The sequence below is a fragment of the Phoca vitulina genome, unplaced genomic scaffold, assembly GCF_004348235.1.
Source record: "Phoca vitulina isolate PV1807 unplaced genomic scaffold, GSC_HSeal_1.0 scaffold18, whole genome shotgun sequence".
NCBI classification, from domain to species: Eukaryota; Metazoa; Chordata; class Mammalia; order Carnivora; family Phocidae; genus Phoca; species Phoca vitulina.
The window spans coordinates 28,767,200-28,794,688 of record NW_022589721.1 but is presented as its reverse complement, the minus strand read 5'-3'; the positions used below and the strand labels follow the sequence as shown (position 1 = coordinate 28,794,688).

General features: G+C 43.0%; 1 long non-coding RNA gene across 4 annotated transcripts in view; it reads right to left on the bottom strand.

Annotated features, from left to right (window-relative positions):
- LOC116639444 overlaps window positions 1-26,660 on the bottom strand; it is a 208,622-nt gene extending 181,962 nt beyond the window's left edge. For 2 of the 4 annotated variants that reach the window (XR_004300839.1, XR_004300842.1), the window contains exons 1-2: window positions 26,393-26,645; window positions 26,124-26,276 (exon numbers count right to left, since the gene is read on the bottom strand). This is a non-coding gene — a long non-coding RNA (uncharacterized LOC116639444). Of the gene's footprint in view, window positions 1-26,123; window positions 26,277-26,392 lie in introns of all 4 variants that reach the window. The other 2 variants (XR_004300840.1, XR_004300841.1) reach the window with 2 other exon arrangements.
- Between the last annotated feature and the right edge of the window lie 829 nt (window positions 26,661-27,489).

The window sequence follows — 27,489 nt, the reverse complement described above, 5'->3', positions numbered from 1 at the left end:
TATGCAGCATGAGTTCAAACCAGTCCTATGCACTCCTGGCTACCACCCTAGCCTCCTTTGATCAAAGAAAACAGGCTGTATCATTCCCTAGAAAAATATAATAGAAATTTATTTAATTTTATATGCAATTTGGCCTAAAATCTAAGAACTGTATCCTTTTTTTATGTTATGTTAGTCACCGTACAGTGCATCAGTAGTTTTTGATGTAGTGTTCCGTGATTCATTGGTTGCGTATCCTAACAGGGAAAGATATTCAGGGATCCACAGAAATATTTAGAAAGGAACATTTTATTTTGTGCAAAACCCATATTCAATCCAGGTATCAGTGACATATTTTAAGGATTAGCAAAGAATGCATATTTATCTAAATGGTTATTTCTGTCAAAGCTTACCACATTTAATTAACATTTCCATGATTTAATATTTGCACTTTCCAAATAGAGTTGCATTTGAGATTCAACTAACATTATTTTTCAACTGTAAGTGTCTAGAATGCAGCGTGGACAGAGCTATGATGACTACGGTCAGAGGCTCTCTGGTGATTGAGCGGTAACTTGTAGAGCGAGGCAATGAAGCTTGATGTAAGAACAGGTGGTCTAGACTCGTTCACAGTGACTCCTGTCAGGTGCCAGGGCTGGAATGCAAGGCTTTTCCAGCTGATTCAGACATTCACCAGGGATTTGGGGCCCTGCATTTTGACGCTTTCCATAAAAGTTTTAGAGGCTCACATCATTTGACGAAAAAATTCCGCCTCATCTACTTTGTTGACAGACACATACTCCAAAAATGCAAGTACTATATATATATATATATATATATATATATATATATATATATATAATATATAGTTTTGTAAGATCAAACACCAGACGTCACTGAAATGCTCTGCCATAGGGCGCTGGGAAAATTAGTCACAGTTTGTTCATGCAACAAGAACTGTCAGTGCTTGGCAAGGCTAAGTCCATCTCTCCAGAGTGCGGTGGAGCAATGGGATGAAAGGGGAGAGAGGACCTCTGGAAGAGCGCGCACCGTGCGCTATGGACTGCACACGGCAGGGGGTGTGCTGGAACATTTATACCTCTGCCTAAGCCTCCAGCCATGTCCACGCCTCTGTCTACTCAGCCTGCAGCGACAGCCACAGCAACACTTAAACCTGGAGCCACGCCCGGACCTACGTGTATGTTTACATCGCCATCTGGCCGGTACACACATCTAGATCTCCGTGCGCAGTTATATGCATCAACACTTACATCTCTCACCTCCATCTACGGCCACATCTGTGCCCATCTTCACACCCCCATCCATCACCCACCTGCATCTGCATCTACGCTTATAGCCGCGGCTCTGTCTACACGGCATCCCTAACTCCCCAAGCGTCTGTACCTTACACCTCCATTTGCATCTGCACATCTGCATGGCTACCTCTATCTGCACATCCATCTTTGTCTACCCCTCACCTACATCTACACATGTGTCTATTCTTTATTTAAAAGATTTTATTTATTTGAGAGAGAGAGAGACAAAGAGCAGGAGCTGAGGGGGAGGAGGCAGAGGGAGAAGGAGAGGCAGACTCCCTGTTGAACAGGGACCCCCCCAACCCCGCCAACATGGGGCTGGATTCCAGGACCCTGAGATCACGACCTGAGCCCAAGGCAGACGCTTAACCCACTGAGCCACCCAGATGCCCCACATGTGTCTATTCTTCTGTGTGACTTAAAATCTCCAGAAAAGTACATAAGAAGTTGCTAATTGTGTTTGAGAGTTGGGAAACAGGAGTCTGGGATAAGACAGGGCCAGAAACAGTGTTTCATTCATGATTTTGTACTGTTTAAAGAGTTGGCTAATGGCATGGTTTAAGTTTTCCCTATATAGGCAGGCACAAGCTCTGGAAGAGAGAGCAAGAGAGCATCGCGCTGTAAGATGGGAATGTGATTTAGCCACAAGCTGACCTCACACTTTTTGGGGTCTCTGTGTCTGTCCTCCAGGTCAGCCCTTGGTGGGCTTTGACCTTGAATTTCGTTATGGAGCCTTGGGTTCCTGAAGGGCTCTGTTTGAACTTTACTTCTGCTATTCAACTTTCTAGCCCAAGCTTGTTTTGCCTATGCTGACTCAATTTTCATTGGTTCCACCAATATCGTTAGGGTCAACGTTACAAAAGCAGGGGAACCTCACTCAAGAACACCCCAAGTCACACTGTGGATGCTGACAGAGCTGGGATTTGAATCAGGTCAGCCTGGATCCAAACTCTGTGCCCTTCCCCATCCGTATGTTGCCACCTCCATGCCCTTGGATCCATCCTGAAACTTACAGCTTATTGTGATCTTAGGATTGGGTGACTGGGGACATCTACATGAATCTTGCTCACATTCTTTGTGTGGTTTTAATTATTAAAGGTTTTCTCCTCCCTCACTCCACCACCCCCTAGGCCTCCTCTTGGTTCCTCCTCCTCCCTTTCTTTCCACATTGGCTCTTCCTGCCCCCATCTTATGTCTGGCATCAGACTAAAGTGCACACCTATGCATTTTTCATCCATCTGGCAAGTTCTTAAACATTTGGTATAAATAAATCACCATAATTTATTATGAATAGCATCAACCTGGGGTATAATTCTGCCACAAAAGAGTCAGCATGTTTTATAATTTTCAATAGGGGGATTTTTTTTTTCTCTCTCTCTGTCCTTCCTCTGAAAGCAATTTTACAGCGTTCCTCACATATGTATATGTAAATGTCATTATTCTTATGTTCTTCAACCATTCATCTCTGAACTGCCTCCACTCAGCTCTGTCGTGGGAGCAGGTGATTGATCACCTCTGTTCTCTCACTCAAGAGAACGGAGAGAAAAATGAACCCACATGGTGGTCATGCCAATAGACATCCGGGGTGAGAGGTTCGCACGGGTTTGGCGGGAAGGTCAGAATTCTGCCTTCTTTTACAATATTCTCCCAAAAACTGTAGCAAAATGACCAGCTGTTTTAAAATACGCAGGATGAGGGCGCCTGGGTGGTTCAGTCGGTTGTCTGTCTTCGCTCAGGTCATGATCTCAGGGTCCTGGGATCGAGCCCCATGTGGGGCTCTCTGCTCAGCGGGGAGTCTGCTTCTCTCTCTGCCCCTCCCCATGCTTGTGTTCTGTCTCCCTCTCAAATAAATAAATAAAATCTTTAATAAAAAGATAAAAATAAACAAAAAGCCCAGGATGATAGTAATAGTAACACATTTTTTTGTTGGTGCTTCCTACCGTACTTGGGTGTGTGCATGTGTGTTTTAATCTATTTCAGTCCTCAGACTCACTGCCTGAGCTAATTTGGCTCCTCATTTTCTCAGAAAACAGAACCTCCAATGCTGAAGTAGCTTTTTCAATGCCGCACACTAACTAGTAAATGGCATTATTGACCCTCAAATCCAAATCAGTTTACTCCACAAATTTGATTGGTGTTTGTCTCTGTGTAACCAACAATGTGGGGCGAAGCTAAATAAAATAAAATGCAGTGGGTGCAGGCTTAAAAAAAAAAAAGTTGCTTCCGGAACCCTCATGTGTGTGTACATCTTGCCTGGATGTCTGCCATGATGTAATTACCTTCATGAAAATTTTCTGAGTTGGCATCTTCCCGCTTTTAGCCCTTTTGAGGAAAATCTAAAAAGCTATACAGATTCTCTTACAGTTGAATTATATTAATATGTTTAATTAACATGAAGCAGCATTAAGTCAGTAGTTGAAGTCTGACACTGGGAAAACTCACTTCCCCTGTGCTATAAAACTTCAGCTCTTGTAAGGGTTTGACCCAATTTGTGCTGCCTGATTGTACAAGATGTCCTAACATGGAGTGAATCTTGATGCCGCGGTCTTGTCTCCGGTGATGGGTATGCCTCTCCTAAGTCTGCCCTTTCTGGATCCATGAGTCCACCCGTGTTCAGAACTGATTCAGCAGTGGGCTGGCCTTTCTCATGCTAAGAGCTGTGGTTCACAGTTCATGCCTCCCACACACCTGTTTATTCTCTTGATCCCTTAAACTGCCCACCACCAGACAGAACATCAAGTCAGCGTTCTGCAGGGATATCTCTGCTCCTCAAGCTGTTTCTTCCCAACTCGTCTACAGCTTCTTTCCTGGAGGCCCCCCTAGCAGCACATGGCATGGACTCTGCTATTAGCTGTCATCTGCAGCATCTGACAAAGGCAGGACCAAGGCTCTGGCAATGGCTGGATGAAGCTGGGAGACAAGAGTCCAAATGGTTACCCAAGATGGGGGACAAGGGAGGATTGAACAGAAGCAGTGGGTCAGATGTGGGTGACTCAGAAATGTGTACTTGGGAAGGCAGGTCCAAAGACAGCTTCTAAGTTGGGATCTGTCATGTTTGCTATTACGCCATTGGCTAAAACGTTGCATGGTCAAGTTCAGGGGCCGAGTGGCAGGAGCTGCCCTGGTGCACGGACAAGGAGAAGGAAGTGTAAACATATCCAAGTAACAAGACAACGTAGGAGCAGAATCAGAATCAAAATCAGAGATGGCTTCCCCGTCTCAAATATCCTATCTTAGGAGTGAATGAAAGCTCTAATATGGAGAATGAGTAAGAGAGGGTCTGGAACAGAAGGGCTGAGAAGTGGCATACAAGGCAAGTCAAATCAAAAGAGTTTGGGGCATGAACTGTATATTGAGAGCTGGAAAGAATCAGAGAGCCACCTGCAAGGAGGGAAAGACATCTGGGACCCTGCCAGGGAATCAAGCCATGAGGCAGTGAGAGGAGCAGGAACAGTTTGGGTTTCCTTAGAGCACCAGTCAGGCCTTTAAAGCTGGCAGGGAAGGAGAGAGGGTGTGAGTCCAGCCACGACATACTCCTGAACACGTTCACAAGGACTGTTGGAATGATTGTCAGCGCCTTGAAATGGCTGGAGAAGGAAGCAACCAGCTCCCCCACTTTCCAAAACAGCAAAGAAGCAAATGAGTCAATCTCTGGGAATGTCTCTAATAAATAACAGAGGTGCTATCAAGTGAATTGTAATCATCAAAGAACTGTAAAGTCAATCCATCCTCCTTCATTTAAAATGGGTTACTGAGCAGCTACTGTGTACCGGGCACTGTCATGGCTCATGTCTACTAGCCTATAGAGCTTTAACTTCCAGGGGTTACCTGCTCCTTCCGTGAACACTTAACTTTAGCAGAGCTCACTCTGCTTTCCCTACCCTCCTCTGAGAATCATTTTCTGGCTGGGAAACAATATATGGTAAGAACTTTTCCTTTCATGTTCCTCAAAGTGGGATTCATTCACGTTCCCATGTAAACACGAAAATACTATCTTCAATTCAAATCCCACTGCACAAATTTAGTTTTTTATGGAAAAAAGTCAGATGTGGAAACCCTCCGCATAAGCACAGCTCAAAAATTCATCATTAGGAAAATGGGACAGGCTGAAATCAGCTAAGACTTTAGCAAGAAGCCTCTAATCATGTCAAACAGTGATTGGTAACCATGATATTTAGGGAAGAAGCGAATGTATTTCTACTTAGAAATGGTAGTTGTCCAAATCTTATTCTTCATTGAACAAAACTAATACTTTAAACAAAACTAATACTTACAGATTATTAACAATGTACGCAGTAATTAAAATACTTGTGTTTTATAGAGAAATCAGTAACTGCCTGCATTTGGATTTATTTCACAGACTCAGTCAAACCCACATGAGAGTGATTTAATTATGTCACCCAAAATGCAGAATCTAAATCAGAGCAGAAAGCCAGGGAGGTTTGAAGAGAAGCACATAATCTTCCGAGTTCCATTGGGAAGACCTCAGTTTCACACGAGCCAACAGTAATGTAATTACATTGATCTAGAAGCTTCTTTGAAACATTTCATATGTGTCTTCTTCAGTTGACTAAGTGAAGCTAGTTTCTCATTTCTAGAATGCTCTCCCCTAGGGTAGGTTGTCTATCCTTTCTACGCCTTTAGGCTTATTCCCATTGTAGCACTTGATCACAGGGTTTTGTAAATGACTATTTTGTGTTTGTTTGTTTCTGTTTCTTCCCCCTACACCAGACTCCGAGCTCCTTGAGATTAGCAACCATATATATATATAGATATAGATATGCAGTATATATGTATATGTTATATATATATGTAATAGATATGTATATGTAATAGATATGTATATGTAATATATATGTATATGTAATATATGTATATGTAATATATATGTATATGTAATATATGTATATGTAATATATATGTATATGTAATATATATGAGAGATATATATAGTTTATTTTCATATCGCACTTCCTATCAGAGACCTGGCACATAGTAGTTACTTAGTAAATGCTCCCAGAAAGAAGAATACAGGACTCTCCCAGGGGGATATGTGTGTGTGTTTCGCCCATAAACTAAGAGTCACAGGGCAACGTTCCTGAGGTTGACAATAGGAAGGCCCAACTGGAGAGGTGAAAACATGCAATCCAGGCCTGTAAATAAGCCGTTTTCTTTCCTAAACCACTTTTTATGTAAAATTACAGATGAAACTGCTGGCCGTCTCCTCTAAGAGCTTGGATACAGACAGCTCATCCGCAGCCTCTACTGGGCTCACCTGCCCGGCCTATTCCCAGTGTCCCGGTTATGTCCCACTGAACAGTAGAGCAGAGAAGGAGCAGAGAGACACTGCTCGGAAGCAGTGGGGAGTGAGGCTGCGGGAGCAAGTAAATTTAGGAATCTTTGAAGAGCGCTGCACTATTACAAGCGTTTAACAGGATTGAAATATGAGTTGGATCACATCTATGTGCACACAGAACCCCCACTGTCTGTAACACCTACTTCTCCCACAGAATGCCGGCATCCTTAGGGAAACATTACTTTCGGCCTTTGTTATCAATCACCGCTTTTTAGACCCTCCCTATCCTTCCTTCTCTCTGGAAGGCTTTGCTCTATCTCGTCTATGTTTTTAGAAATTGAAAATCACATTTGAGTTTTGACTTTCCCAAAAGGCTTGTGCATTAGCATGGGAAGCCCCATGGTACCTTTATCAGAAGGAGGCATCAGCAGTGTCTACAAATCACATCCAGGGTGAAGTTGGCTTCCAAAAGCCATCACTTCTTCGGGCAGACAGCACAACTCGAATGTGACTACTGGTGAAGATAGTTCTTGGTGAGCAGGAGGTGGGGAGACAATGCAAGTGTGTGATTATGACACCAGTATCCATCGAAGTAACATGTTCTTTAGTTGACCTGGAAGATTCCTACTAGGTAGTTAATTTGTGGGGGAGGCAAACTCTTCACCATACCGAATATGTCTTTAGACTAAAGACTAAAACTCCCTTTTTCCTGAAGACTCAAGATGTAGCTTTGGGCCTTGAAATATGATCTTTTTACAGAAGCCATCGTTACTTCCCCATGAAGAGTGTAAAACAGAACTTATCTGAACAGAACAAGGTTAAACTCATTAAAAGAGTTATTTTATTTATCAATATGAATGAAACAGATGTGGTCTTAACTCTAGACTCCGTAATTTAATACTTGTATCATGCTGGACATGCTTCACTTTTCTCAAATGCAAAATTGGATTAATAAAATAATCTATCTATCTCATCATTTTGCTAAAAGGATGTAGTAGTGTGAGGAATATACAACTCCTGGTCTTGCATACAGCCTGGTGCATAATTGATCCATTCCCTTATTCCCTGACATTTACCCAAGAAAAACTGGGGTGGATTACTAGAAACAGTAGAATGAGAGATTGTTGAATGGACAGAAAACACAGTGGCAATGCAATGAAAATAAGGAAACTACGCATATCAAAAATTACGTGCTATACGCAGGTGAACAGTGGAGGCACGAGGGAGCTAGGGCAACAGTATTTGGGGTACATAATAGGCTCTGGCATTGCCCTTAGGCTGTAACACTTAGGAGTCAACTTCGGCTTCACATTAGCCTGATCCCGAATCCTTTCCAACATCATCACCATCAGGATTACTATTGTCTTCATCATTGAGGTTGCTCAGATCTCAAGGCTTTTAACAATTTACAAAATCCTTTCTCACTTTTGATCCTCACAAGAGCCCTGAGGATTATATGGGGCATGCATTGTCTTTCACTTAGAATAAAAATACGAGACTCAGAGAGGTGAGGTGGCTGTCCAAAGTCACAGAGCAAATGGAGGAAGATCTCAGCTTCCATCTCTGGCCGCAGGATCTCCATTCAGCTCATCTCCTCTGTTCTGTGCAGCCCTCAAGTCTACAATTGCCCTATGAAACCCCACTCTTACAGCATGACTTCCCTCAGGAATGAACCATGGTGATTCATTCCTATGACGTAGCTCCCAGTTGCTTCCACGATCGCTGCTTTTATCCATAAAAAGGTTTCTACAAGGACCCCTTCAGTTACTGAGTAAATTGGCTTCCTTACTTGCTATTAATTACTCACAAGGACTCTGGCCTATTACAGAGAGTCAACACAAGGCAGAGTTTCTCTGCTAATTTATTTCATTCCTTCATTCTGTATTCTGGTTGATGGACCCTCTTGGCATAATAAATCCAGAGCAAGTAATTAGCAACCACACTTTGAACCCGATTCTCTTTCTTTTTTCCTTCCTAACTACCTCTGCCTCCTTTGATCTGGTTCATTTTCTTAATTAACTTCTGTGCATGCTGGATTTGTTTCTTTGGGTCTGTGTAAATTTGGAAGGTTTGGAAGTATGAAATAGTGAGGCTGACTTTACAGCAAAGGGGTAAAAGAGGTGATGGTCACCATCACGAAAGCAGCAGAGAGCCAAGAAAGAGCAATTGGCATCAACCTCCACCACGACCAAGTCACCACTTACTAAGCAACCACTATGTGTCAGGAGCTCTTCAACATGTGCTTCTCATCCTTACCATCACCCTGGGAGGAAGGTGCCAGGATTCTGCCTACTTCAGAGATAGGCAATCAGCCTCTGAGAAGGTGAGTGGTCTTCCCAAGATCCCATAGCTAGGAAGTAACTCCAAAACTGTTTTCTGTTCCAGTGAGATGTACTTATAGAGAGGGCCTAGAAGTTGGGTGGACAGCAATCTAGTATCGAGAGTCCAGTGGCGTATGTGGTACTCAGGCTTAACCACAGTGGCCATGAGAGCAGGGTGACTCTGACTCAGTCAGGCACATGGAGAAGCAGACATGGAGGAGAAAGTCTCTTCTGCAAGCCCACCAATTCTGGTTGGCCAATCTCTCAGTAGCTGACCTCTCATGCAGGGGTTGGTGGTACCAGCACCACCAGCTTGGACCCAAAGAAACATGAACCAGGAAACAATAGGCAATTTTTCAAGATTCTAGGCAACCAAGTGGATTCAGAGTGAAAACTTCAGATCAAGTGAAAGATCAGAAGAATTTAAGAAGCTAAGATGGGAGCCATGTGGCAGGGCTTGAGGGGAGGTGCCCATATTCTCTCGGGACAGGTTGACCACTAGGCCCACAGAAGCAGAAGTGGTCAAGCGAATGCATCCAACTGACAGACCTTAGGGTCAAGGCAGTTCTGAGTGTAACCTTGATTCTAGTGCTGATTTCCTGTAGCATGTCCTTAAGTTACTTAGTAGGCCCGAGTCTTGGTTTTCTTATCTGTAAAATTAGAAGGATATAACCAGTCTCATGATGGGAGGTGGGCTATGACCAAGTGATTAATGTCTTCAGAGGGCTTAGCATGATACCTGCCGTATGGTCAGCACCTAATAAGCAATATTAAGGTGGTTTCCACTTTGATCAGTATTCATTCTAAGACTGAATGGAGTCTACCTTGTACTTGGGGGGGTGCACCATTTATTCACTCTTGTAAGCAAAATTCATATACCTGACACTGAGCTTGGACTGGAGTTTGGCACCTTCCTCATTTCTTGTCTGTGTCTTCCATTACTTACTACAATGGTGCTCACACTAGGAGCTTAAGAAATAACACATTACTTGAGGGGCGGAGCAAGATGGCGGAGGAGTAGGAGACCTGGATTTCGTCTCCTCTCAGGAATTCAGCTGGATAGGGATCAAACCATTCTGAACACCTACAAACTCAACAGGAGATCAAAGAAAAGAAGAGCAACAACTCTCTGAACAGAAAAGCGACCACTTTCTGGAAGGTAGGACGTGCGGAGAAGTGAATCCAAGGCGATATTCGGGAGGATAGACGGCGGGGGAGGGGCCTCCGTCGGCACTTCTGGCAAGTGATAGAGCCACGGAGCACAGAATCGGAACTTTTAGAAGTCTGCTCCGTTGAGGGACGTCACTCTGGTGGCGAAGTGGGGGGTGGAACCCTCGCGGGACAGTGTGGTCTCAGGACCCTCGGGGTCACAGAAAGACCGGGGGTGCCTGAGTGCGGCAGAGCTCCCAGGTATCGGAGCGGAGAAGCCGGCTGCAGAGACAGAGACGAGGCACGGGCTCTTAGCTCGGGGTTGCTATAAACCGTGATCCGCAGCACAGTCGGGCCACTGCTCCTCCAGCAGGGACCCAACAAGCGGCAGATCCGGGGAGACTCACCTTCTTCCCCCGGGGAGGAGAGGTGCGGGAGCGCACCGCGGGGATCTGCTGGGTTTGGAGACTCCACCCGGGGTCGGGTGCCAGATAGAAAGGCGCGGTCACAGGCCGGGTGAGCGCGGAGTGTGGCCGGAGACCGGGGAGACGGGAGTGACTGACGGCTTTTCTCTGGGGGCTCGCTGAGGAGCGGGACCCCGAGTTCTCGGCTCCGCCGGGGCAGAGATTGGGAGGCCGCCATTTTCACTCTCCGCCTCCAAAGCTGTACGGAGAGCTTGCAGGGAACAAAAGCTCCGGAGAGCAAACCGGAGCAGATTACTTAGCCCGGACCGGCAAGGGCGGGGCAATTTTGCCTCCGGCAAAGACATTTGGGAACCACGGCAACAGGCCCCTCCCCCAGAAGATCAGCGAGAACAGCCAGCCAAGACCAAGTTTACCGATCAATGAGAACGGCAGAACTCCAGCGCTAGGGGAACACTGCGCATAGAATTCATGGCTTTTTTACCATGATTCTTTAGTCTTTCAAAGTTAATTATTTTTTTTAACTGTCTTTTTTTCTTTTTTCCTTTTTTCTTTTTTTTTGAATTTTTCTTTTTCCCTTTTTCAACCAACATCTTATCAATCCCTTTTTTAAAAAAAAAAAACATTTTTATTTTTCATTTTTAAAGTCATATTCTATCCCTTCATAGTAGTTACCCGTATTTTTGGCATATATATATATAAGTTGTTCTCTCTTTAAAATCTTGAGATAGTTTCTTCTAACAGATCAAAATATACTCTAAATCTCTAGTGTATGGTTTTTTTCTACTCCCCTGCCTGATCACATTTTCTCCCTTTTTTCTTTCTTTTTTTTTTTAATCCTCTTCTTTCTTTTTTCAAACAACTTATCAAATCCTTTTTTAAAATTTTTTATAATTTCCATCTTTACAGTCATATTCCATCCCTTCATCATATCAACCCTTATTTTTGTACATATATAAGTTTTTCTTTCTTTAAAATTTTGGGAGGGACTTTCTTTTAACAGACCAAAATACACCCAAAATCTAGTGTGTGGCACTGATCTATAATCCAGCCTGATCATATTTGATCACATTCTGTTTTTGTTTTGTTTTGTTTTGTTCTGCTTTTGTTTGTTTTTATCTTTATCTTTTTCTTTTTTCTTTTTTTCTTTCCTTTTCTTTTTTCTCTATTTCCCTTTCTTTTCCCACTGCTTCAGGTCTTTTCTGATTTGTTTAGAGTATATTTTCTGGGGACGTTGTTACCCTGCTAGCATTTTGTTCTCTCATTAATCTATTCTCCTCTGCACAAAATGACAAGACGGAAAAAATCACCTCAACAAAAAGAACAAGAGGTAGTACCGACTGCCAGGGACCTACTCAATACGGACATTAGTACGATGTCAGATCTAGAGTTCAGAATCATCACTTTAAAGATACTAGCTGGGCTTGAAAAAAACATGGAAGTTATTAGAGAAACCCTTTCTGGAGAAGTAAAAGAACTAAAATCGAACCAAGTAGAAATCAAAAAGGCTATTAATGAGGTGCAATCAAATATGGGGGCGCTAACTGCTAGGATAAATGAGGCAGAAGAAAGAATCAGTGAGATAGAAGACCAAATGATGGAAAATAAAGAAGCTGAGAAAAAGAGAGAGAAACAACTACTGGATCACGAGGGCAGAATTCGAGAGATAAACGATACCATAAGACGAAACAACATTAGAATAATTGGGATCCCAGAAGAAGAAGAAAGAGAGAGAGGTGCAGAAGGTATAATGGAGCAAATTATAGCAGAGAACTTCCCTAATTTGGGGAAGGAAACAGGCATCAAAATCCAGGAAGCACAGAGAACCCCTCTCAAAATCAATAAAAATAGGTCAACACCCCGACATCTAATAGTAAAACTTACGAGTCTCAGAGACAAAGAGAAAATCCTGAAAGCAGCTCGGGAGAAGAGATATGTAACCTACAATGGTAGAAACATTAGATTGGCAACAGACTTATCCACAGAGACCTGGCAGGCCAGAAAGGACTGGCAGGACATATTCAGAGCACTAAATGAGAAAAATATGCAGCCAAGAATACTATATCCAGCTAGGCTGTCATTGAAAATTGAAGGAGAGATAAAAAGCTTCCAGGACAAACAAAAACTAAAGGAATTTGCAAACACGAAACCAGCCCTACAACAAATATTGAAAGGGGTCCTCTAAGCAAAGAGAGAGCCTAAAAGCAACATAGACCAGAAAGGAACACAAACAATATACAGTAACAGTCACTTTACAGGCAATACAATGGCACTGAACTCCTATCTTTCAATAGTTACCCTGAATGTAAATGGGCTAAATGCCCCAATCAAAAGACACAGGCTATCAGATTGGATTAAAAAACAAGACCCATCGATATGCTGTCTGCAAGAGACTCATTTTAGACCCAAAGACACCCCCAGATTGAAAGTGAGGGGGTGGAAAACCATTTACCATGCTAATGGACACCAAAAGAAAGCTGGGGTGGCAATCCTTATATCAGACAAATTAGATTTTAAACCAAAGACTGTAATAACAGATGAGGAAGGACACTATATCATACTTAAAGGGTCTATCCAACAAGAAGATCTAACAATTGTAAATATCTATGCCCCTAACATGGGAGCAGCCAATTATATAAGGCAATTAATAACAAAAGCAAAGAAACACATCGACAACAATACAATAATAGTGGGGGACTTTAACACCCCCCTCACTGAAATGGACAGATCGTCTAAGCAAAAGATCAACAAGGAAATAAAGACTTTAAATGACACACTGGACCAAATGGACTTCACAGACATATTCAGAACATTCCATCCCAAAGCAACGGAATACACATTCTTCTCTAGTGCCCATGGAACATTCTCCAGAATAGATCACATCCTAGGTCAGAAATCAGGTCTCAACCGGTACCAGAAGATTGGGATCATCCCCTGCCTATTTTCAGACCACAATGCTTTGAAACTAGAACTCAATCACAAGAGGAAAGTCAGAAAGAACTCAAATACATGGAGGCTAAAGAGCATCCTACTGAAGAATGAATGGGTCAACCAGGAAATTAAAGAAGAATTAAAAAAATTCATGGAAACCAATGAAAATGAAAACACAACTATTCAAAATCTTTGGGATACAGCAAAGGCAGTCCTAAGAGGAAAGTATATAGCAATACAAGCCTTTCTCAAGAAACAAGAAAGGTCTCAAGTACACAACCTAACCCTACACCTAAAGGAGCTGGAGAAAGAACAGCAAATAAAGCCTAAACCCAGCAGGAGAAGAGAAATAATAAAGATCAGAGCAGAAATCAATGAAATAGAAACCAAAAGAACAGTAGAACAGATCAACGAAACTAGGAGCTGGTTCTTTGAAAGAATTAACAAGATTGATAAGCCCCTGGCCAGACTTATCAAAAAGAAAAGAGAAATGACCCAAATCAACAAAATCATGAATGAAAGAGGAGAAATCACAACCAACACCAAAGAAATACAAACAATTATAAGAACATATTATGAGCAACTCTATGCCAACAAATTAGATAACCTGGAAGTAATGGATGCATTCCTAGAGATGTATCAACTACCAAAACTGAACCAGGAAGAAATAGAACACCTGAACAGACCTATAACCACTAAGGAAATAGAAGCAGTCATCAAAAATCTCCCAAAACACAAAAGCCCAGGGCCAGATGGCTTCCCAGGGGAATTCTACCAAACATTTCAAGAAGAATTAATACCTATCCTTCTGAAACTGTTCCAAAAAATAGAAATGGAAGGAAAACTTCCAAACTCATTTTATGAGGCCAGCATTACCTTGATCCCAAAACCAGACAAAGACCCCATCAAAAAGGAGAATTACAGACCAATATCCCTGATGAACATGGATGCAAAAATTCTCACCAAAATACTAGCCAATAGGATCCAACAGTACATTAAAAGGATTATTCACCACGACCAAGTGGGATTTATCCCTGGGCTGCAAGGTTGGTTCAACATCCGCAAATCAATCAACGTGATACAATACATTAACAAAAGAAAAAACAAGAATCACATGATCCTCTCAATAGATGCAGAAAAAGCATTTGACAAAGTACAGCATCATTTCTTGATCAAAACTCTTCAGAGTATAGGGATAGAGGGCACATACCTCAATATCATAAAAGCCATCTATGAAAAACCTACAGCGAATATCATTCTCAATGGGGAAAAACTGAGAGCTTTCCCCCTAAGGTCAGGAACGCGGCAGGGATGTCCACTATCACCACTGCTATTCAACATAGTATTGGAAGTCCTAGCCACAGCAATCAGACAACAAAAAGAAATCAAAGGCATCCAAATTGGCAAAGAAGAAGTCAAACTCTCACTCTTTGCAGATGATATGATACTTTATGTGGAAAATCCCAAAGACTCCACCCCAAAACTGCTAGAACTCATACAGGAATTCAGTCAAGTGGCAGGATATAAAATCAATGCACAGAAGTCAGTGGCATTCCTATACACCAACAACAAGTCAGAAGAAAGAGAAATTAAGGAGTCGATCCCATTTACAATTGCACCCAAAACCATAAGATACCTAGGAATAAATCTAACCAAAGAGGCAAAGGATCTGTACTCAGAAAACTATAAAATACTCATGAAAGAAATTGAGGAAGACACAAAGAAATGGAAAAACGTTCCATGCTCATGGATTGGAAGAACAAATATTGTGAAGATGTCAATCCTACCTAGAGCAATCTACACATTCAATGCAATCCCCATCAAAATACCATCCACTTTCTTCAAAGAAATGGAACAAATAATCCTAAAATTTGTATGGAACCAGAAAAGACCCCGCATAGCCAGAGGAATGTTGAAAAAGAAAAGCAAAGCTGGCGGCATCACAATTCCAGACTTCCAGCTCTACTACAAAGCTGTCATCATCAAGACAGTATGGTACTGGCACAAAAACAGACACATAGATCAATGGAACAGAATAGAGAGCCCAGAAATGGACCCTCAACTCTATGGTCAACTAATCTTTGACAAAGCAGGAAAGAATGTCCAATGGAAAAAAGACAGTCTCTTCAACAAATGGTGTTGGGAAAATTGGACAGCCACATGCAGAAGAATGAAACTGGACCATTTCCTTACACCACACACAAAAATAGACTCAAAATGGTTGAAAGACCTCAATGTGAGACAGGAGTCCATCAAAATCCTAAAGGAGAACACAGGCAGCAACCTCTTCGACCTCAGCCGCAGCAACTTCTTCCTAGAAACATCGCCAAAGGCAAGGGAAGCAAGGGCAAAAATGAACTATTGGGACTTCATCAAGATAAAAAGCTTTTGCAAAGCAAAGGAAACAGTCAACAAAACCAAAAGACAACTGACAGAATGGGAGAAGATATTTGCAAATGACATATCAGATAAAGGGCTAGTATCCAAAATCTATAAAGAACTCATCAAACTCAACACCAAAAGAACAAAGAATCCAATCAAGAAATGGGCAGAAGACATGAACAGACATTTCTCCAAAGAAGACATCCAAATGGCCAACAGACACATGAAAAAGTGTTCAATATCGCTCGGCATCAGGGAAATCCAAATCAAAACCTCAATGAGATACCACCTCACACCAGTCAGAATGGCTAAAATTAACAAGTCAGGAAATGACAGATGTTGGCGGGGATGCGGAGAAAGGGGAACCCTCCTACACTGTTGGTGGGAATGCAAGCTGGTGCAGCCACTCTGGAAAACAGTATGGAGGTTCCTCAAAAAGTTGAAAATAGAGCTACCATATGATCCAGCAATTGCACTACTGGGTATTTACCCCAAAGATACAAAAGTAGGGACCCGAAAGGCTACGTGCACCCCGATGTTTATAGCAGCAATGTCCACAATAGCCAAACTGTGGAAAGAGCCAAGATGTCCATCAACAGATGAATGGATAAAGAAGATGTGGTATATATATACAATGGAATATTATGCAGCCATCAAAAGGAATAAGATCTTGCCATTTGCAACGACGTGGATGGAACTGGAGGGTATTATGCTGAGCGAAATAAGTCAAACAGAGAAAGACATGTATCATATGACCTCACTGATATGAGGAATTCTTAATCTCAGGAAACAAACTGAGGGTTGCTGGAGTGGGGGGTGGGGTGGGAGGGATGGTGTGACTGGGTGATGGACACTGGGGAGGGTATGTGTTCTGGTAAGCGCTGTGAATTGTGCAAGACTGTTGAATCTCAGATCTGTACCTCTGAAACAAATAATGCAATATATGTTAAGAAAGAAAAAAAGAAGAAGAATGTAGCAGGAGGGGAAGAATGAAGGGGGGGAAATCGGAGGGGGAGAAGAACCATGAGAGACGATGGACTCTGAAAAACAAACTGAGGGTTCTAGAGGGGAGGGGGTTGGGAGGATGGGTTAGCCTGGTGATGGGTATTGAGGAGGGCACGTTCTGCATGGAGCACTGGGTGTTATGCACAAACAATGAATCATGGAACACTATATCTAAAACTAATGATGTAATGTATGGGGATTAACATAACAATAAAAAAATTAAAAAAAAAAAAAAAAAAAAAAGAAATAACACATTACTTGATTCTTTCATTGACTTTACTTGTCTGGCTCAATTTAACTTATTAAATACTGTTTATATGAGAAAATTTCCTATAGAAAGGATGGATTAGGGACGCTTGGGTGGCTCAGTTGGTTAAGCGTCTGCTTCGGCTCAGGTCATGATCCTGGAGTCCCTGGATCGAGTCCCGCATCGGGCTCCGTGCTCAGCAGGGGGTCTGCTTCTCCTTCTGCCCTCTTCCCTCTCGTGCTCTCTGTCTCACATTCTCTCTCTCTCAAATAAATAAATAAAATCTTAAAAAAAAAAAAAAAAGAAAGGATGGATTAACTTATAAAACAACGTATACTTCAAACCATCCTCAACTTTGATTATACTCAGTGTTTGGTAGTTCAGATTCTGAACTCCAGACAGGTTAATTCATGAAGAAGATGCATAAACCCCTTTATGCATGCAAGGCAGGTTCAGACACCACTCATTAACCCAGCTGGCTAGAGCTAGAGTGACCTTGGAATTAATCTACCCTCCAAACAGAGGCCCAGAGTGGGTCACCTAGGTCACAGAACTGGTGAATATTAGAGTCAGAGTCTCAGCTCTCTCCTGTCTTCAGTTCTAGTCCTCTGTGGGTAATTAAAAAAAAAAAAAAAAATGATCATTGGAAAAAATAAAAGGACTGCAGAGCTAGAATAGTCAAGGATAAGATCAAGGAACAACGTCCCTGCTCCTTGCATAAGGAGGCTGCTGGAGAGTGGGAAAGAGGGCTGATGGGACCAAGGACCCTCTTTTTACATGAACTTTTCTGAGCAAGGAGAAGGCTGTATATATTCTGGTGTTTCTAAAAGGGTTTTAGAATTAGCTCAAATAAACCCTGAAGACCCTTCCTGAGGTCTGCTGAGCTAAATACATCAATAAATGTAACTGTGGGTTTTCCTCTCCCATGCACCCATGTTATTCTCTGCCTCTGGAGCCATAAGGGTACAGAAGGTGGGCATCAACCCTCCCGCTTCTACACCTTGCTGCGAGTTTCTTCTTCTTGTGCATGTGGCCAGCAATTTCCCACTGAAGCAGATGGAAAATCCAGCAATAATCACAGGCTGGGTGCAAGGCCACAGATCTCATTTGTTGGGTGTTACCGAATATGCAGTCAAATTTGAACTGATCAGAAGGCTTGGGCAGGAGATGGCATTGAGCTAGAATTGCTCCGTACCGTGATTATCGATTATATCGCTAATACTGCTGTAGCACATTGACCGTGAATCCAATTGGAAGTAATTATATGCTTTAAACTAATGTGTCCAAATTGAGAGGGTTGGAATTGGTGAAGGACTCTAGGAATTGTTGCATGATAACAGAATATACCTAAAGAGAGGGGCGTTACTGAGCTTTGTTGAGGGAAATATTATGCTCCGCAAAGCTGTGCTGGCAGAAAGAGCCACCAGAGTCTGTTATTACAGATGTCAAAATCCAACAAATCTCAGGATGATGGCAGGTGGCCAAGTCCAGTAGATTGACAGATGCCAATCATAATCATCATCATCATAATCTCCATAATAAATATTATTTTATTAAGTACTTTCTATGTTCCAGACATTTAGCTAAGCATTTTACAAATAGCATCTGATTCACTTCTCTTGACCAAAGGTTGGCAAAATGCAGCCCAAAGACCAAGTACAGTCTGCCCCTGTTTGTGTAAATAAACTTTTATTAGAATACAGCCACAGCCTTTTATTTATATACGGTCTATGGTGGATTTCACCACTTAGTCAGAACTTGAGTTTGTCCCCACCTGTTGCATCTAGAAGAATAGAGGGAGAGCTACTCTGGTACCTCCTGCCATTTCCCAAGGCTGCCTGGCAGACCTCATTTGCCCCCCTTCCAGGCAGGAATTCTGCTGGCAAGTCTGCCGCGTGACAAGTCCTTTGATGATTGTGTTTCTGACTAACTATGCAACAAAGAAAATATTCTGTTCTATTTCACCCATTTTCCCTAGAAATAATTCTTTAGTGTGTCAGTCACAGGAAGTTAAAACTTAAACATTATAAAATAAAGGATGGGGGTGCCTGGGTGGCTCAGTCAGTTAAGCATCTGCCTTCAGTGCAGGTTGTGATCCCAGGGTCCTGGGATGAAACCCCGATTCAGGCTCCCTCCTCAGCAAGGAGTCTGCTTTTCCCTCTCCCTCTGCCCCTCTCCCCGCTTGTGCTCTCTCTCTCAAATAAATACAGAAAATCTTAAAAAAAAAAATAAAATAAAAGATGAAGATCAATCGCCCAACTACAAGAGGATGATTAAGCAAAATAAGTTATGTCTCTTCGATGGAATAGTAAGCAACCAATCAAATGCATCACTGAGGTCTGAGGTTTATAATGTAATGCTAAATGAAAAGGGCAGAATATAAAATTGTGTCTTTATAATTAAATTCAATAGTCAAAAATGATTCACCTACCATCCAGGTATTCTGCCAGGAACTGCATATACAATGATGCATAAATAGATATTTTTCACCTTCAGACTGCTTACAGTCTAGCGGGGGAAAGGACATGGAATGAAAAGCATTGAAACTATAACTATAACTGGAAACTATAACTTGTGGTGAAGCACAAGTAAAGTACAAGCTACCTGGAGATAGTTCAATGAGAAGAATCTAATTTGAATTGGGGCAAGAGACAGTACTCACACGTGTATGCTGCATTGGAATCATCAAGGAATGAATCGAGGGAGAATGTTTTGGACAGAGGACAAAGCAGGACACACAGCTCTAGCATTGGCAGTAAACCCAGGGGATGATTGAGAACCTGGGAGGTTGGTGTGGCAGGAATCTGGTAAATAATAAGGATATTCATGAGACATGAAGTCCGAGAGTTGAGCCAGACCCACCCTGGGAGGCTGTGTTTGTTGGGCCTACTAAGGAGTGGAGATATTATTCTAAAGATCCTGAAGAAGCTCCTGCAGAGTATAAGCAGAGCATAGTGTGACCAAATTGACATTTTTAGATAATGTCTCTGATTGCTTGCGGAGAATAGGTTGTAGGGGAACAAAATAAAAAATGCAAAAATTATGCATATGTGTTACCAGTAACATGATAAGAACATGAGAAAATTAAACTACTTTGATTTATTTTGGATTAGATCTGGTTTTTTAAATTTTATTTTATCTATTTGCGTTTCTCTTCTTGTTTTCCATATAATTATAGTGGTTAAAAAATAATAATTCAAACAATTATCCCCAGCCAAACAAAATATGACAAGGAAACACATGAGAACATAGTCTAGATTGGATAAATACGATCTAGAGACCCTTCTTTCCTGCCCTGCCCAGGCTGCAGCTCCTGCCTGGGCTCACCTGGGCTACCCAAGGCTGGAGTCCTTGCCTTGGGCTCCTCGCTGCTCTAGGCTGCACCCAATGAACAGCTTTTGCCATTGATTAAATGCTGCAGCTCGCCTGGAGTCATTAATCAATTTCACCAGCTGTTTACAGCTTTATTTACTACAAAGGAAGCAAGGTAATCCCTGTAAACTCAATAGATCTAAATTAACTGCATGTTCAGGAGCCAGCTTAGAAAGAATTATTGCTCCCTGACTCGGGGGACAGAGGTAAAGAATGAACACGAGTACCTGTGACAGAGGCTCTGACTTGCTCTCTGTCGCCCAGGAGGGTCACATCGCAAAGGGTGCTTATGTGATGGGGTCTCTATTAACCAGGTCTCTCAGCACAGGGTTCAGGGAAAGCTCTTCCCTGTTTTGAATCATTACCTGCCACAAACTGTGGGCCCCATTTCTCCTACCCTCCGCTCTGCCCTCCCCTGCCTTGCAAGCCCTTTCACTCTGCAGGATGCATTCTTGCTCAGTGACAGACATTTTCTCCACATTCTTTTATTAATGATACTGATCATTTTTAATTTGTTTATGTTTGCTTAAGGAAGTTATATCCAGTCCAAATTTACTGGGCAACACTGAATTCCTGGGGAAGAAAGTAATATTAGCTTGCCAGGAAAGCTGTCGGCTGCTTTTAAATGCTGTTGGATTTTTTTTTTTTTAATCTGTCCAGCAAATCCTGTAATACTGATGTACTTGTTTTAAAAATAAGAAGACTGAGGCTCAAAGAGATGAAATACTTTGACTAGCATAACAAAAATGGCTAGCGGGTGACCCCACAGGGTTTCACCCTCATGTCCTAATGCACGCTTCTAGGACATAGCCCAGTGTCATAGTATGGGTGGTTGATACTGTTGGGTATCACAAATCGCTTCGTAACAAGTCAAACCACAGTCCCTGCCTATAAGGCCACTCTGTGTCCCACCTCTCTTCTCAGCCCATCCTTTTTTTTTTTTTTTTTTTTAAAGATTTTATTTATTTGAGAGAGAGAGAATGAGAGAGAGCACATGAGAGGGGGGAGGGTCAGAGGGAGAAGCAGACTCCCTGCCGAGCAGGGAGCCCAATGCGGGGCTCGATCCCGGGACTCCAGGATCATGACCTGAGCCGAAGGCAGTCGCTTAACCAACTGAGCCACCCAGGCGCCCTCAGCCCATCCTTTTCCCCATTCCTTCACCTCTTCCAAACTCCCACCATCACTACCATACATTTTAGATCTCAATATCCCAAAGGCTTGCATTATCCCCAAACAAAACTTGCCTTTATCTCAGTTCTTTCTTCTGCCTGAAATGTTATGGCCTCCTTGCCTCCCTAGCAAATTCCTATAAGGCTTCCAAAGCCCGTCTCTCCCACTTCTTTGAAAATTTACCTTATCTCTTTTACCCATGCCTGCCCTGGGAAGAGTTAACAAGCCCTGTTCTGGGCCCTTCAGGGCACTAACCACACTCAAACCACTGCACCTATCACTCCGGTGTATTCATCCCCAGGGCCCACTGTGCAGCAAAGACGCTAGCACAGAATCAGCACTCAGTCACTGTGTCAAAGTGCACGACTGGAAAGCTGGAAAGAAGACTCCGAACCTCCAGTGCACTGGGGAGGCAGACCTTGAACACACACAAAGCAATGAGACAGACAAACAAGCAAATAAGCTTACGTCATCACAAAATTACCCTCTTTTCCAAAGACAACAGCCTAGTTTTTTTTCCGACGTGTCATGACATCAGGCAAAATAGCAACAGGGGGGTATTTATCCCAAGTCCCCTTAGCATTCCCTCCTCTCGCCTTCTGTGCATACTTTTGTTTCTGGCAAGCTAACCAGGAGCAGATGGATTATATAGCACCCTCTACTTCCTCCGAAGTCTGAATCCAGTGCAGAATCCAGACACAGTGTAATTACATGCACTTCCTGCCTTCACATCATTCCCACCCCAGGCTAAAAATGCCCATGCTCCTGTCCCTTCATGGGATCCTCATGACCCTGCACCAGGTGGAGATTCCAGACTGGAGACTCCCGGTGTGGAGACTTCTGTGGGCTGGTCATCCGCACGAATCCAGAGATACAGTCGGTCAAGGGCTTACTCAGACGCCTAGCCCTTTCACACAGATGTCTGGAGCCTAGGAGTATGGACTTCCTAGGAATTTACTCTTTGGATACAGTTTATAAACAACCGACAATAGCCCTGACAGCTTTCAATCTAGGCTGGACAACAGATGGTAATCATGACTCGTCAAAAGAAGTTGTAACCCGTGCTCACAGCTCCTAGCGTGCCTTTTGCTCTTCAATCTTTAGATTGTTTTGCTGCTTACGCCTCTTGACACTTCTACAAATATGAGCCTCATGATGAGCAGGTATAGAGAAGGTGTGTTGCTTACCAGTGCAGTAGAAAAATTACTATTTTCCTTTTTTTTTTTTTAAGTAACCTCCACACCCAGCAAGGAGCCCAACACAGGGCCTGAGCTAACAACAGTGAGATTGAAATCTGAGCTGAGCTCGAGAGTCGATCGCTTAACTAATTGAGCCACACAGGCGCCCCAAGCTCTGCTATTTTGTAAGCACTTGATTTGAGAAGTGATTTAACCTCTCTGAAACTCAGTTTTCCTCATCTGCAAAATGGACACAGGGCATCTTCCTCGTTGAGCTCTTTGATGATTAAATGAGGTAAAGAACTAAAAGCACTTAGCCAAGTTCCTTGCATGAAGTAAGACTTCAATAAATAAGACAACTCACAGGGTTGTTATAAAGAGTCAGGGAGCCATGGAACCCAAGGCGCCTGGGACTGGGTGCTCAGTAGCAGCTGCTTCCTCTTCCTGTCCCCTCAGTGATCTCCAGCTATGGGGAGAGAGTGACTATTCCAAGTAGCACCTCTCGGCAATTGAGCAATAGGCTTCAGGAGCCAAAAAGATTCCTAATTTTCAACCTAGTAATAACATTGGAAGAAATCTAACCTGAAGAATGGTTCCCTCCACCCACCCCCCCATACATGCTATATACTGGAGGTATTATTTACAAGTGCAAAAACTCTGGGAGGAACTAACATCCAGCAGAAAAAGAATAGCTCATTAAAACCACTGAGCATCTATCTGGGACAGTGTTAGGTAGGCATTAAAAATGACCCCATAAAAGTGCTAAAGCGACTTCCCAAAGCAAGATGGAAAACTGTATACAGCCGGATTGCAATGGTATAAAATTATATAGGCTTTTGGACAAGCCAAGAGATAAACCTACAAGAATGAAAATCATCGTTTTGGGGTGATGAGATGGAGGCTGATATGAGGCTTATTTTCTCTTCTTTCTCTTCTATTGTTCCACTGCCTTTACCAGGGAGAAAGAGAAACAAAAATAAGCATCTTCCACTACTCAAGTTTTGACCTGAGCTTTAGCTAAAGCAATTGGGGCCCCTGGCTCCTGTGGGAAATGGGGCCTGAGTGCCAGGTGCTGATAACAGTCATCCAGACCCTTCCGGTTGTAATAACACCTTTCTGAGAGAGGCACAACAATCCTCTGAAGATAATGGGTCTCCCTCCTCCTATTGTCTCCTCCGGGCCTTTTTTTTATCACCAAAGTGATGCTTCTAAAACACGTCTGATCATTTGGCTCTTTAGTCACAAAACACTTGGCTGGTGTTATGTTCTTCGACAACGTCTAGATGCTCGGAGGCGATGCTCTGCATCCTGGCCGTCCCCTACTACCCCCAGTCCTCACGCCCAGGCCTCCTCCCAGGAGGTCTCCTCCTCAGGCCCCTTCTTTCAAGTCTCAGCTTAGAAGTCGATTGCACCTGAGAGCCCCCCCTGACATCTCAGCCTGCCCTCCCTTCCCCCAACGCAGATACACATGCATGTGCACGCACGTTCTTTCTACATGCTACCACTGTTCCATGGCCCCTAATATATGCCTGGTGATTTCCTGGGTAGTGGAGTAATATTTTCTGAAACATGAGGGTACTGTTTCTCTTTGGTACTTTTTTTTAAAATGATTTCCTACCTATTGAGCCAGAGGCTTCCAGATCTTTGAGGAAGTTTAGGATTGCTAACACAAGCAGGAGAAAATAAGCATGATCCTGGGCTCCCGTGGTGGGTGGCAAGACCTCCCTACAAAGAGCCACAAGCACCTAGGACCAAGCAGAGCAGGGTAACCACCACCCCCCACCCCCCAACTATAGAAAATAGCATCCACCTGGACGGCAGTGTACTTGTTCTCTAGTGTTACCATAACAAATTGCCATAGATCGAGTACCTAAGACAAAACCCATTTATTATTTCACAGTCCTTAAAATCAGAAATCTGGAGACAGTGTGGATCAGCAGTCCTCTGGGCTCTCACAAGGTCAAAATTAAGGTGTCAGCAGACTTGTCTTCCTTCTTAGAGGCTCTAGTGGTCCGTCTACTTCCAACCCCACTCAGGTAGTTGGCCAAATTCAGTTCTGCATGGTCGTAGGGCTGAAGTCCCCATTTCCTTGCTGATGGTCAGCAGGCCACATCTTTGCTCCTAGGGACTGCGCTTTCCCCTTTCTTATGCTTTCCATGTGGCCCTTCCAGCAATAAGGGGTCCAGTCCTTGTCATACTCTGAATCACTCTGACTTCTCCTGCTATAACTCTTTCACTCCAGCTAGAGAAGTTTCTCCACTTTTAAGGGCTCATGTGATTAGATTGAAAATCCAAGATAATCTCCAGATCATGAAGTCCATAACCTTTATTGTATCCCCAAAGTCCCTCTTGCCACATAAAGTAACAGAATCACAAAATTCAGGGATTAGAGCATGGACATATCGGGGTGGGGGGTGTTCTGTCTACTAGAGGAAGAGAAAGCCAGAGGATGTTTGTGGACCCCTTTCCTAAATAACCACAAGGTCACAACAGCCACACATCCCTTCCTACAACCAAATCCCCTCTAAGCCAGAAGCAAGGATGGATGGAATCCGTAAGCCAGAGCATTACTCGGGCTAAAGAAGCTGCTATGTTTTTCTGTACTGGGCTCAGACTTGGTTTGTCAACAGAATTGTACAAACATTTTTTTCTTCTACCCAACAAATGCTGGCTCATGAAGAAAGGAAACGTTCATTAAAAGAAATAAAGCGGCTATAATTGATAACCTTCACATCAAGGCTCATTTGACCAGGCTTGTAAGATTTTGTAAAGAATATATGAAATTATGTCAAAAATAGCCTGACAGCTAGAAAATAAATATTATATCTTCTAAGTAGGTTTCATGGTAAAAGTGTTCACTGTGACCTAGAGGGGGAAGAAGGTTCATGAAGACCCATCCTAGAATAAGGGAGGAAAGTTCCAAAGGAAGTTCTAGGAACTACGTTCCCAGAATGTATGTGTAGGGATGATGGTGACAACACTGTGAGAATTAAGAACCCCTGTCAGAGAGGTGGGGAAGCCTGCCTCTGGTTCTTCCCTATTGATCTTGTCTCTTTACACCTATGGATGACTAGAGAGAACCATTCTTTGTTTTAAAAATATCCGAAAGAAGGAAATGAAGAGCTTTGGGAACCGTGCCCCATTCCCAAGCCAATGTGAGCAGAAGAGAAAGTCCACACTTACAGTGGGTGGTGGCAGCATCCAGAATGGACAGCATGGGGGGTGGGGTGAGACAGGGAGACACGGTCCTGGAGACCCTGGGTTCCACCTCCATTGCCCGACATAAGGGCAAGGACACATAACGTCCCCGTGTACATGAAAATATCCATATGTGTATTCATTCATGCATTTTTACCTCATAACAATCCTGAGCCCTTCATCCTGTCCAGCAGGGACTGGAGCAAGCACGGGAAGGTGCTGGACGAGCAGGTGCCCACGGAACAGCGTGAGAAGACTGTGAGCAAAACTGAAGGCAAAAGGTCAACCCCAGAAGTCTCAGCTCTGAGTCCTGGAATAAGGAAGAGAGAAAGACAAACATTAGAATTTGTGAAAGTTATTCACTGAGGCTTTTCATTTACATGCCACTTAATCCTCACTGAAGTAGAGCCTGTAAGACCAACGTACCGATGTGTAAACAGAGCTGCGAGGTGAGGAGGCATCTGAAGACGTTGGGGTGGACGGTGGACGTGCTGGGCTGGGAGAGACCCAGCCGGCGCTACTCCGAGGCTGAGGCACTTGGCCGTGCATCCCACGCCTAGCTGGCCATACACTGAACAAATGCCCCTCCTTTCTTCTCCTCTGCAGGTTGGATCAGTTCTATTTTAGTACAGAGCATTTGGGAAAGATACAACTTAATAAATAAAAATAGTTACCAGAGTTGTTCCTGCCTTCAAGGAAGCATAAAACCTTCTGTTTTCAGGGCCATTTTACTAGGACTGGCTCGTTTCATTGTCATGGCAACTTTTGAATGTGGGCAAGGCGATTGCTCAGGACACCCAGACCACTGAAAGCGGAATGAGCAGGCACAATGTCGGAGGTTAAGTTTAGAGTTACAGATTGATTTATTACAAGGTAGTTTAAAGATATTTTCAACTTAAAATTGCATGTCCGACAACACTCTTTGGACATGTGTGTCTCCCCAAGCAGGCTGAGAGATGTCAGCACAGAGAGACTCTCCTTTCTGGTTACCTCGGTGGCTAGAATGGTGTCAGGCTTGTCACAGGTATGCGATAAAACATGTAATAAACACATGAATGAATAAAAAAATAAATGAGGGAATAAGGGGAATCAAGCACTCTCTGTTATTGCAGAAAATCACCAAATGTTGGGGCTCCTGGCTGGCTCAGTTGGAGGAGCGTGCAATTCTTGATCGTGAGTTCAAGTCCCACATGGGGTGTGGAAATTACTTAAATAAAACTTAAAAAAAAAAAAAGAAAGAAAAGAAAATCACCAAATGTTGGAGAGAGCTGTGCTGCAAGTTCAAGGATTCTCAATCCTGAGATTTCTTATGTGCCCCTAAGAGAAGTAAAGACAATACAAGTCAAACTTTGACACAAGGTTTCCACTTGAGGCGGTTAATTTAACCAGTGCAAATGCCTGAGCTGAATTAGGGGAAGAACTTGGCTCTTAGTTATTCAAATACTCAACTGAAACATCGCTTTTAGCTTTCCATAAATTATCTAAACAAAAAACATGAAATTTTAAATGTCTCACTGAATACT